Source organism: Neophocaena asiaeorientalis, unplaced genomic scaffold (genome assembly GCF_003031525.2).
Source record: "Neophocaena asiaeorientalis asiaeorientalis breed wild unplaced genomic scaffold, Neophocaena_asiaeorientalis_V1.1 scaffold253, whole genome shotgun sequence".
In the NCBI taxonomy this organism is placed as follows: Eukaryota; Metazoa; Chordata; class Mammalia; order Artiodactyla; family Phocoenidae; genus Neophocaena; species Neophocaena asiaeorientalis.
This window is the reverse complement of record NW_020174553.1, coordinates 1,077,172-1,090,594: the sequence shown is the minus strand read 5'-3', so window position 1 is coordinate 1,090,594 and position 13,423 is coordinate 1,077,172.

Here is a 13,423-nt window from a genome sequence, read left to right as displayed (position 1 = left end):
CTCTGCCCGATATTCCATAATAACATAAATGGGGAAAGAATTTGAAAAAGAATAGACACATGTATATGTATAACTGAATCACTGTGCTGTACACCTAAAACTAACACAACATTGTTAATCCACTATACTCCAATATAAAATAAAAATTAATGAAAAAAAAAAAAAAAAAAAAAAATTAACAACAACAAAAAAAAGAATGAGGTACACGGGAGCAGAGGCCAAGAAAGGAACTTCACCTGTGAAACACGCTGCCTCTGGGGAACTGTTTGCTTCTCCATGTTTGTTTTTCTGGGAAACGCCATCTGCTAAAAGTGGTCACATCTTCAGGTAGCCTCCTGACTCAAAATATACAAAGGAGGGAGTATATAAAAACCTCTATATATCCAGGAGTAATTTTAACAGGAAACACATAGACCTCATGAAAGATGTTCACATGAAAAAGATATGGCTGACATGTTATTTTCAAGAGGCCGTTTTACAAAACCTCAGACAACACAACAGCAACAAAAGACACCTCAGAAACAAAAGAGAAGATGTGTACTGAGAGCTGAGACCATGTATGGAGTGCTTTGAAGGTGGTACCTGACATCCAGAAATCAAAGCCTTGGTTCCAGGCAGTAAAGGTTCCTGACTATGCAGGCTTGATCTTTCCTACCTGGATTATTCCCAGGGGACCACTTTCCCTCCCTCTAGCCCATCCTCCACTTAGCATTCAGGATGACTTTTTGCCAAATAAAAGTTTGTTCATGTGTCGTCCCAATGTAAAGTCTTCAATAACTCCCCAGGCTCCTCTTTTCTATGGGAGAGCACCTCTCTAATTGTTTTCCATGATTCTTAAGAGATGTTTAAAAGCATTTCATCGTTTTAAGGTTCTCTGGGCTAGTAATTTAGAAAACCTTGGTTCTGCAATGATAAAGAGGCTTCTGTACCACAGGATTTTTTCGAGCTGTGATTCAAATATGGGACTCAGAGTTTCCTCGTCTCATGTTGTACATGTGAAGACCATAGTTAGACCATTTTAAGACCATGAGGACCTGGTGTACGAAGGAAAGCTGTCAGAAATGTCTCTAAGTCCAGAATCATTGATCTTGTATCTGAGGACATTCGTGATCCAATCCCTCCAAGGACACCCATCCCCATGTCCCCAAACCTGTCTGTTCCACACATGTTTTCCTGTCACTTCTTCAAGGCATCTTATTCACTCCGGCCATTCCCTTTATGCCTCCTGCGTACATCTCTGTTTTAGTGCCATTCACTTACTTTAACAGCCGTTTTATTATATGCCTGCCCCTAACCCCGGAAGATGCATTCCTTGAAGGCAGACTCCTGTCATGTGTTACAGGAGTCTGTCCAGCACCTGGCACATAGTAGGTGCCTAGTCAGTATTTGCTGACTGAACTCCACTCTAAATAGAGGGTTTCTCCTTGCAAATATCTGCCTTTTCGTACCGACATTGCCCACTGTGATTGCCTGGACATTTGTTTTTGGAAAGAGAAAAGGAAGTCAATTTTTTTTTTTTTTTTTTTTTTTTTCGGTACGCAGGCCTCTCACTGTTGTGGCCTCTCCCGTTGCGGAGCACAGGCTCAGCGGCCATGGCTCACGGGCCCAGCCACTCCGCGGCATGTGGGATCCTCCCGGACCGGGGCACGAACCCGTGTCCCCTGCATTGGCAGGCGGACTCTCAACCACTGCGCCACCAGGGAAGCCCAAGGAAGTCAATTTTAAGTATTCTTCTCTTCTTTATTATATTAGAAACCATTGTCATAAGTATTGCAGCACTTAGTGGCAGTTTCTCTCCAAAGGCTTATAGTTAGTCATTTTGGTTAAAAATGGCCTCACTGATAGGCATCTGGCATGATAAGAGTTTTGCAAGATAACAAAGAAAATGCCACCAAGAAATACAGCCACAGGAACCAAGTTCTATTTTTTTTTTTTGCTCGTGATGTTTCAAGGTTAAATACTAGACTGATGAAAAACATATAGAATTATGGAATTTCAAAAGGTTTGAAGTGACTTTAAAGATCATTCGGCTCATCTCTTTCCTGAATCCCAATATTTTTGCTACCAAGTGGATGTGCATTAGGTACAACATTGGTAGGGAATTGGTAGGTTCCATTGGTGGCGAATTAAGCTCAGTCTCTCTCGTGATGCATCTGACTAGTGTGAGAGGTATTTCTATTGATTTGAAAACACACACACACACACACACACACACACACACATTTCTTTTTTTTTTTTTTTTTTTTTTTTTTGGTCTTAGTTGTAGCACGTGGGAACTTCTTTGAGGCGTGCGGGATGTTTCATTGTGGCATGAGCTTCTCTCTAGTTGTGGCATGCCAGCTTCTCTTTAGCTGTGATGTGCGGGTTTTCTCTCTCTAGTTGTGGCACACGGGCTCCAGGGTGTGTGGGCTCTGTAGTTTGTGGCATGTGGGCTTAGTTGCCCTGTGGCATGTGGGATCTTAGTTCCCCCACGAGGGATCAAACCCACGTCCCTTGCATTGGAAGGCGGATTCTTTACCACTGGACCACCAGGGAAGTCCCCTTATATATATATAATTCTAATGTTGCCCTAGAAGACCATATGAGAAAATTTCCCATCCCTTTGCCACATAGCAACTCTTCAAATAATTCCTATCATTTCTTCCTCATTCCCTTCTCTAAAAATAATCAGTACAAATCCTTCAACTCTTCTACATCTGTCCCCAGTTGGGCAATACCCTGCCTCCTATGCTTTCTTATCTCAACAATTATTATACATTACACTTTGTTACTTTTAAAGCATGGCATACAAAAATGAATCCCAAATTCCATGTGCGCCATAGTCAGCCCTTAAAAATTAGAAACACTTTTAGTCAAGGTATTATAATTTAATCAATATTGATTTTAGACAATGACATTATACTGTTGAGAATTCTAAGGTCGTATTGTCATCTAAAACCTCTTCAGCCTTCATTTAATGCATGCAGTTTGCCAGCACACATGCTGCATTATGTGATCATGAATTTTGACCTTTGGAACTATATGTGGAAACTTAAATTTATTCTTCTAAAATTGATTTTTTGAAACATTTTCCCAGGCTGTTGTTATAGTCTATCATGGTTTTGTTTTCTATTAAACCTTTACTGAGCTTCTAAAATGTATAAGACCCCATGTTTGACTGTAAGGATGCAAAAATCTGATAGGACATATTCCCTGCCTTCCAGAAATTAGAATCCCTTAAGGGAAGACAGACGGTAATATCAGTAATTACAGGATAACATGGAGAAAACTTTAACCAAGTTATTGGCAAAAATGTTAAGCAGTCAAGAAGGATCCTGGGAGCATGACAGTAATAACTTCCTTCCAGAATCACCTCTACAAGTATTCTCTATACACGTTTGCAAAAGTACTTGGAGTACACTTTTCTTGTTAGACCTAAGTAGATAGATGCCCTGAGGTCAGTGGTTAATTTGGGCTAAATCACAAGGGAATGTTAACAATCTAGACCAAGCCTGGATAACATAGAGGATGAAATTTTATGTGTAGCTACCTCATCCAATCCCTACTGATTAATTTTAATTCTTCTGGCCTAAGTTTACAATTATCTTCCTATTAACTAGGAAGAAGTGACCCAAATCTCCTTGACAGTGATCTCCTATGTATCATTAAATAACCATGCTTTATTACTATGTTTCTAACAGACTGAACATAATCAGTTTCATGAATTTTCAAACACTTAATGAAGCTTTCCATTTTATTTATGACATGAAGATCTGTTTTCTATTGTAATGACAAAATATAATCTGAATATAATACTTTTAATGAGATCTGAAAAATGTCAAAAAGAGTGGAACAGTTATTTTTTTTAGGTCTTTTTCGACAACCACATTTAGCTAGATTGTTTTTGAGAACTTCATCCCTGGGATTTATTGTTTTGGCAATCCTTATTTTTCTGCTTCCATCCATTTCCCTACACCACCATAGGGAAGGGGGAGGGAGAGGGGAAACAGAAAAAGACTTACCATTAGCCTTTCATTATCTCAATTTAACAGTTTTAGACCATTTCTTCTACCTATTAAGCTAGTCACATTTTCATAATTGTCTCTTCTTTGCTGGAAGTTAAATGAAAGATTTTGCTAAGCTGTATATTAAGAGAAACCTGGGGAATATGTATGGGATGAATTCTGATTGTTCTAAATCGAGAAGAGGGAGAGATTAGTCTGATTGTATTCGCAAGATGACACAGCATAGTGCAATTCATCAGGTCCTCAAGACGACCCTCAGGTTCAATAATTCACTAAAAAGAATCACAGAGGACTTCCCTGGTGGTGCAGTTGTTATGAATCCACCTGCCAATGCAGGGGACACGGGTTCAAACCCTGGTCCGGGAAGATCCCACATGCCTCAGAGCAACTAAGCCCGTGCACCACAATTACTGAGCCTGAGCTCTAGATCCCGCAAGCTGCAACTACTGAAGCCCGCGCGCCTAGAGCCCGTGCTCCGCAATATACTATACTGTGCATTAGATCTCTAGGGCTTATTTATCTACTCGTTGCAAGTTTGTACCCTTAAACAACATCTCTCCTACTCCCCAAACCCCCAGCCCCTGGCAACCACCATTTCACTCTCTGTTTTTACAAGTTTGCTTTTTTCAGATTTCACATATAGGTGATACCATACAGAATTTGTCTTTCTCTGTCTGACTTATTTCACTTAGCATACTCAAGGTCCATTCATGTTGTCATAAATGGCAGTATTTCCTTTTTGTGATGGCTAAGTAATATTCCATTGTATACATGTATACCACATCTTTTTTTATCTGTTCACCCATTGTTGGGCATTCTTTAATTGGGTGTTACTAATTTTCTTCCCAAAGGGATTTCTTACTTCTTTTAGTTCATCAAGGAGTTCCACTTTTGTTTTCCCAAGTTTTTATAGAATCTTAAAGTCAATATTATTTAAAAGTGTTTTTTTTTATTTTTATGGATTTGAGAAAGAAAAGAGAGGCTGTAATCGGTTTAATCTTTTGAAACAGAAGTCATGATCTCTTTTTATACATACCTCCAAAAACTGCAACTCTCTGCAATCTAAACATTAGGAATTAGGGAAAGAATCATAATTCACTCTTACGTTTTTAAAATAGCAATTATTTCTCTTTGCAAAAGTAATATGTACTCAGTACAAAAAATATTGAAGAAAAGTATGACAGAAATCAACAGTAATCTCACCATTTAAATATTATCATTTTTGTATTAATTCCTCTTTCTCCATGTACATATAAAACAAATGTGGATATCTATATTTAAATGCTTTATATATACATATATATCTGTATTTTAAATGCATAATATTATCACTAATAAATATAACACACATTTATGTCAATATTCTCTATGAGATAATTTTAATTGTTATATGGTATACCATTATACAAATACAATATAATCTCCTTTACCAAATCCTTGTTATAAGAAAGGTAATTAGATATTTCCAGCTTTTTGCAATTATAGATAATAGCTCTGAACCCCACTATTCATGAATATTTGCATAGGATTTTGATTAATTCCCTAAAAAAATTTTTAAGTAGTGGTACTACTAGGTTCAAAAGAATTCACATTGTTAGGTTTAATACATGTTGTCTACACTGTCCTCAAAAAAGGGGTTATACCAATTGACCCTCCCCTTAGCATTATAGGAAAGTGGCAGTTTCTAAATATTTCCCCAACACTAGGTTTTCATATTCTTTATACTCATTGATAGTATAAAAGGGAATATATGTTTTCTCATTATTTTTTACTTTGTGGGTTGAACACATGTTATTATGATCTGCTTTTTTGTTTTATGGAGAATTGCCTGTTCATCATTTTTCCCATTTTTGGTAATCTTTCTTTTCCAATTGATTTTTTAAATCTTTAAAGAATATCAGTCATACTTTGCCATGTATTATAAACATTTTTTGCAGTTTCTGCTTTGCCTCTTAACTTAATTCACAAAGCTAATTTTTCTAATCTAATCCTTGTTTTGTTATAGTTTCTACCAGTGGAGGCAAAGGAGAAGGGGGTAAGACCCCTTGCAGTTCATACAGAAGATGATTTTTTATTTGTTTAGTTGTTTGTTTCTCATATTCTGAATGAGTTAAGAGTATAACAGAACAAAGTAAGAGAGATTGAAGATCAGAATTCAGATGTCTCAATCTGAAATGACCACCCTAGTTTAACATCTTGCAGACAGAAAACCTACAAAAACATGCTGAGTTGATGAGTGGATGGATGGATGGATGAATGAATGCTGGGAACTGATCTAAGAGCTGAGGACTTGAGCTCCAGCTATAGAAATAACAATGGAATTTAATCAACAACTTGATAAAAATCTGAGAGAGACCATGGAATAAATCTATGGACACTGTTCATAAGTAATTACCAGAAATGGATATATCTATCATTATTTAATGATAAGTGAGAGGCTTCCCTGGTGGCACAGTGGTTAAGAATCTGCCTGCCAATGCAGGGGACAAGGGATTGAGCCCTGGTCTGGGAAGATCCCACATACCATGGAGCAACTATGCCCATACACCACCACTACTAAGCCTGCACTCTAGAGCCCACGTGCCACAACTACTGAAGCCCGCGTGACTAGAGCCCATGCTCCACAACAAGAGAAGCCACCGCAATGAGAAGCCCGCGTGCTGCAACTAGAGAAAGCCCGCATGCAGCAACGAAGACCAAACACAGCCAAAAATAAATAAATTTATATTAAAAAAAAAGATAAGTGAGCAAAGAGAAAACGTTTTCTGCAGCACAGTAAGAATTTCATCTGAATCACTGGCATTATATCCATTACCCTACAAACATGTTTTAGGAATTCTGTCTTCAAAATCCCCTTGCGTGATCCCTCTCCCACTTCCTTCACACAAGCAAACGCCTCAAGAGTGATACCACTAGCAGTAAGGCCGTTTCAAAGCCACTCATTCAAACCTCTGAAATCTGAATCCTTCTCCTACCACTGGGGCTTTCAGGGAAGGCTTTATAAAGGACTTTAAAGATTTCTCATTTTATCAGCAGAGAGAACCAACTGTCTTGGATGTTTAAGGGAGACTTTATTAAGGAATTAATACAGATTCTATCTAGACTCAGAATTTTAGAGGACTCTTGGAAATAGAATTCTCAAGGAAAACCTATCTCTGCACTATCACCAATATAATCTTTCCATGAGATTAATGTTGCTTCTAGAACAGGCATAATAATCTATTTCCATTTGTCATGAGTAATGCAGCACTATATATGCTTTCTCTCACTGCAGATCATTTGGGAATCTTATTCGATTCTTAACCCTAAATGTCATTTTAGGAATGCAGTACATAGAAGCCAAGAGATCTTCTTTTCATACGAAATTTAATCCTAATTTCATATATATATAATACCTATGAATCTTTTCCACATGTATTTTTGGTGACATCTCAACTTATGATCTCATTGATAACATACTATCTTCTTCATTAATGGACTATTTTTCCTTCTAATTCTGTCAGTTCAATTTCTATTTCCCTGTTCTAGCCTTATCTTTCTGTATCCATTTAGGAACATACAAAGAATTTCAAAAGCCTTTTTGGTCTTGGTTTTACTTTTGCATTTTTCTCCTTGGACATTACTATTTGCTTTCCTAATGCTTTTTAAGTAACTTTCAATTTGCTTTGAAACACTTCCTTTTCATGTATAACACTTCTTTCTATCAAAAAAAAATTGTTTTTGGTCACTCAGTCTTTGTTTAGTTTTGTGTTTGTGAACTACTGTTGCCTTGTAGTAAAATCGGAGCCAAATGGAGCTATTCAGTGTACTTTGCACGCACAGGGCTGTAAGAAGCCTTAAAACCATGAAATGGCCAGTCCTGCAGTGCCAGGCTCTCATGGAAACCCACTGAAAATAAGATGACCTGCTTCTCGAATGCACAACCTCAAGTTACATAGCTTTTCACTGTCTTCTAAGACACTTCTTTCCATGCCCATTAAGGAGATACTGCTTCTGCCTGCTTTTCCTCTACCATTACTCTCGAAATTTCTTCTGACCATTTATGTCCTAGAAACATGATAAACTGTGAAATTGCAGTCTGAAGGCAGCCAGGGCTTTAAGAAATATGGATAGGTGAAATTGAAAAAAAAACGCACAAAACACTGTCATTATCATTATTAAAATAGAGTGTCATTCTCACTGCATATTTGGAGAATCAAAAAGACTCATTTAGGGGGCTTCCCTGGTGGCGCAGTGGCTGGGAGTCCGCCTGCCGATGCAGGGGACGCGGGTTCGTGCCCCGGTCCGGGAAGATCCCGGGAAGATCCCACATGCCGCGGAGCGGCTGGGCCGGTGAGCCATGGCCGCTGAGCCTGCGCGTCCGGAGCCTGTGCTCCGCAATGGGAGAGGCCCGCGTACCGCAAAAAAAAAACCACAAAAAAAACCACAAAAAAAGACTCATTTAAAGAGCTTTGTGACGGGAAGATGGTTGTTCATTCATTAATATGCATTAAAGCAATTTTAATTGTGTCTCTACTTCCACTCCATGCAGTCACAATACATTCTGAAATTCTCAGAGTTCTTTTTCATAGAAAATAACTAAAATCTGGTATATTTAGAGAGCATAATGTTTTCTAATCACAGATTTGTGATTGTTCTCAGTATGTCGTTCCTCTAATTGCAAGCCTTAAAATAGAAATTGCAATGCTCCAAATCTAATTTATGAAGATGACAATAGTGGAATTAGAGGATGAATGCACAGATAAAAATCTCTTCTCTAAATGAAGAATAATTATTCATGCTGGAAAATTATCAGAAACAATTTTGGGCTACTCTAATAACATACTAGATAATTTGTTATATTCAGTGGGGTTGCAAATACTACTTACTAAGTCCTGTAAAATTCAATGCAGCCTACAAGTAAGATTAGTGAGGGAATATGAATTTTATATTAAAATATCATATTAGAGTTTACAGTCGAAATTAATTTAGCAATAATATAGTCTAATCTTCTCATTTACGAGCAAATCAAGTCCCAAAGAGATTTTAAAAATAAGTAAAAGACTATATTAACAGGGAATTCGCCGGTGGTCCAGCAGTCAGTACTCTGCGCTCTCACGGCCGAGGGCCCCGGTTCAACCCCTGGGCAGGGAACTAAGATTCCACAAGCCATGGTGTGGCCATAAAAAAAGACTATATTAATAATCTGTGGCATTGGTAAGATTAGATGCTAGTTCACCTAATTTCATGCCCAGAGTGCCTGCCACGTCTTCACCAAGGACTTATTACGCCAGCAAACTTGAGAGCAGAGCTTGGTTGGTTAATAAATTAAGTCCTGGTCATTAAAACAAAAAAGGCAACTCTCATTGAATTTTTCTCTTTTCCTAGAGGAGGCTCTTTATCTCAAAAATAAATAAATAAATAAAGTAGAGCTCATTGTTTATCAAAGCATACAAACTACCATAATTGCCTAAGCCCTTTTTGGAGATTGCTAAATTTTTGCAAATTATAAAATTGCTATTTTGCTTTACCCCTTCTCCCAAATTGAAAGCAATCTAAATGTGCGGTTTGTGGACAACTTGTGGATGTATCTATGTAGTGCAGCCACTAAAATTGCCTCGATCTAGATACCCAGTGGCTTAGCCATTTTCGTTCCTGTGTACATACCCACCAGAAATGCACACACATGTGCATCAAAGTAAATGTGCAGAAACATTCATAGAAGCTTTATTCATAACCGTCATTAAGTTGAAATAATCCAAATGTCCAGTAGTCTTAATATGGATAAATAAATTCTGGTTTATTCATGAAATGGAATGGTACATAACAATGAAAAATGAACAAACTTCAGTTATATCCAAACAGCATTGATACATCTCACAAACCCAGAGTTAGTGAAAGAAACCCGGACAGCAAAGGATGAATACTGTACTTTCTATTTATACAAAGGGAAAAAACAATCAAAACGAATCTCTTTTGTTAGAACTCACAATTGTAGTTACCTTTGGGGAGGAGAGAGGTGAAATGCTTTGGAGGGGGTAAAATAAAGGCTTTTGGGGTGCTGGTAATATTGTATTAATATTTCTTGACTGGGGTACTGTGACAGCTCTTCAAGTTGTTAAACTTAAGATTTGTGAACCTTTTTTTTTTTGCGGTACGCGGGCCTCTCACTGTTGTGGCCTCTCCCATTGCGGAGCACAGGCTCCGGACGCACAGGCTCAGTAGCCATGGCTCACGGGCCCAGCCGCTCCGCGGTATGTGGGATCTTCCCAGACCCAGGCACGAACCCGCGTCCCCTGCATCGGCAGGTGGACTCTCAACCACTGTGCCACCAGGGAAGCCCCTAATTTTTGTCTTTTTACTTGCTCATTTTTTATTAATTTATACATTTATTTTTATATTCCACCACTTGATTGGCTCCAGGAGGGCAGGGATCGTATCTGTCTTGGTCATTACTGTGTCCCCAGCATCATGCATGTAGTAGGCACTCAATAAACATCTACTGAATGAATAAATGTGAGTGTGTCTCCCTCCTGATCTTGAAGGTCCTGGGCCTTCTTTGCCTAGGTTTCATAGAACTAAGGCATCTTGTGGCTCTCCCATCCTCGATGACTTTTTTCTTTTGTCCTTCCACCTCCAGGAAGACTTCCCTGATTCCTATAGCCAGGTTAAACTCCCCTCCTCTGATAGTTCCCAGGCTTAAACTGCCTGCCTGCTCACTAATATATATATATTACTTTTTAATGAGAAAGTTATAGCATTCTCATAAATTATGCTTAAGTGTATTTTTAAAGAATAAAGACTGTCTCAACATCTTTCCAGGTAAACAGTGAAACATAGGCCGGGAAGGTCTATATTTCTTTTTCTCTGAGCTCCTTGAAGCTATTTTAGGCTATATCTATTGCACTCTATTTAATCATTCTTATTATCGAAGATTCAATAGGAATATCTTTGCAAAAGTTAATGAAAACTCAGAATGGACTCAGCCAGTAAAATATATAGACCATAAGAAATAAAGAGTGTGTACACAACACTGATTGGGTACACTGCTGTGTTGTTTGCAGTAGTTCAGATTATAGCACTGACCCTCAAAGAAGAATTATTCAGTGATAGGCTGGTCCCTAACTTCAGCCTTGGCGGTGTATCAACCAACCAAGTGAAAAGAACTGATGTTGAGTTTGATTGCTCAATTTTTCTGTTCTAGATTGAACAGCACAGGACAGAAACCAAGCCATTTGATTTTCAAGATGTATTGGCACAAAGAATCCTATGTTTCCCATTGATGTCTGTCTTTGAAAGTTACTTGAGGGTAAAAGGCGTTGTAACTTTTGAACCTATATGTTGATACAGCACAAAGTCATCTCAAAGAGGACAGATGGAAAAGGTTAAATTTCATTCATACTAATTCATGTAGTTTTCAGAAAGTGGAAGACCTTGAAATTTATCAGAACATAATTGACCTTGAAATCTAGCACAAAACTGCTGTCCCACACCTATTCCAGAGGGCTGGATCATGAAGTTCCTCTTTAGGTCAAACCAATCCTACTATTGTGAGCTGGATGCTTCACTGAGTATACTTTCTTGGAAGGAGCACAAGATAAACCTTTCTTGGAAGGTTTAGGTTTACATCACCACTAGGTGGAACAGATCTCCCAATCCATATACTTCTCAACTAACAATATACATTAAATGTTCCACTCTTTTAGAATCAAAGTCTAAGTCTAATATTTAATTCTCTGATCTGATGTTACCAGTTATATTCTCTTACTAAATTAGATAATTCCTCTGAATCTTAGTTGTTGTTCTAACTTCTAAAATGTGAACATTTGCCTAGTGCAGTGGTTTCCAAACCTCGCTGATTATTAGAATCACTTGGACTGCATTTTAAACGTATAGATTCCTAGTTGGGGAATGAGAGCCTGTGGTCACACTTGTAAAATGTTGCCCAAGGTTGGTAACAACTGATCCACACTGAGCTTAAGATGGATTACAACTTAAAATGTAAATGATTTGTCAAAATGCTGTTCAAAAATGAGTTGCTGTTACTGCTATAGTGGTATTGCCAAGGACTTTTTTTCTTTGTGTTCGTCTCTGTGAAATTCTCTTTCAAAATGCAAATGTGCAACTCTGTAGACATGTGTAAGAGGTGACTGACTACCTTGTTACCTAACACTCCAGTTTCAGATTTAAAAAAAAGAAAGGAAAGTCAGAGAAAGAGTTGGTAGCACAAGAGTTTCCTGCCATTTTCTCTGAATACCACTCGCCTCTTGCGTTCTTAATTTTTATTTTCTCTGATACCATCATTTTGGGTCCCTTGGTTTTATTTATTTACTTATTTATTTATTATTGAAGTATAGTTGATTTACAATACTATATTAGTTTCAGGTGTACAACATAGTGCTTCAATATTTTTATACTTCACTTAAATTTATTATAAAATATTGGTCATATTCCTTATGCTGTACACTATATCCTTATAGCTTACTTATTTTATACATAGTAGTTTGTACCTCTTCATCGCCTACCCCTATCTTGCCCCTCCGTATGTCCTTCTCCCCACTGGTAACTGATAGTTTGTTCTCTATATCTGTGACTTGGTTTTGTTATATTTATTCATGTGTTTTATTTTTTAGATTCCACATATAAGTGATAACACGTAGTATTTCTCTTTGACTTATTTCACTAAGCATAATACACTCCACAGTGTTGCAAATGGCAAAATTTTTATGGCTGAAAACATCAATTGTACATATATGCCACATCTTTATTCATTCATCTGTTGATGGACACTTAGTTTGCTTCCATATCTTGGCTATAGTGAATAATGCTGCAAGGAAAATTGGGGTGCATGTATCTTTTTGAATTAGTGTTTTTGTTTTCTTCAGATATATACCCAGGAGTGAAATTGCTGGATCATATGATAGTTCTAGTTTCAGTTTTGTATGGAATCTCCATACTGTTTTCCATAGTGGCTACACCAAATTACATTCCCACCGGGGTTCTGGGTTCCTTTTTCTCCGCATCCTTGCTAACATTTGTTTTTGTCATTTTGGTGATAGCCATTCTGAGAGATGTGAGGTGATAGCTCATTGTGGTTTTGACTTTCATTTCCCGGATGATTAGCAATGTTGAGCATCTTTTCATGTGCCTGTTGGCCATCTGTATATCTTCTTTGAAAAAATGTCTTTTCAGGTCTTCTGCCCATTTTTATTTGGGTTGTTTGTTTTTTTGATATTTAGTTGTATGAGCTGTTTATATATTTTGGATATTAACCACTTATTGTTCATATCATTTGCAAATATTTTCTCCCATTCAGTTTTTCATTTTGTCCATGGGTTCCTTTACTGTGCAAAAGCTGTTGAGTTTAATTAGGTACCATTTGTTTATTTTTGCTTTTGTTTCTTTTGCCTTAAGAGACAGACCCCAAAAATTTATTGCTA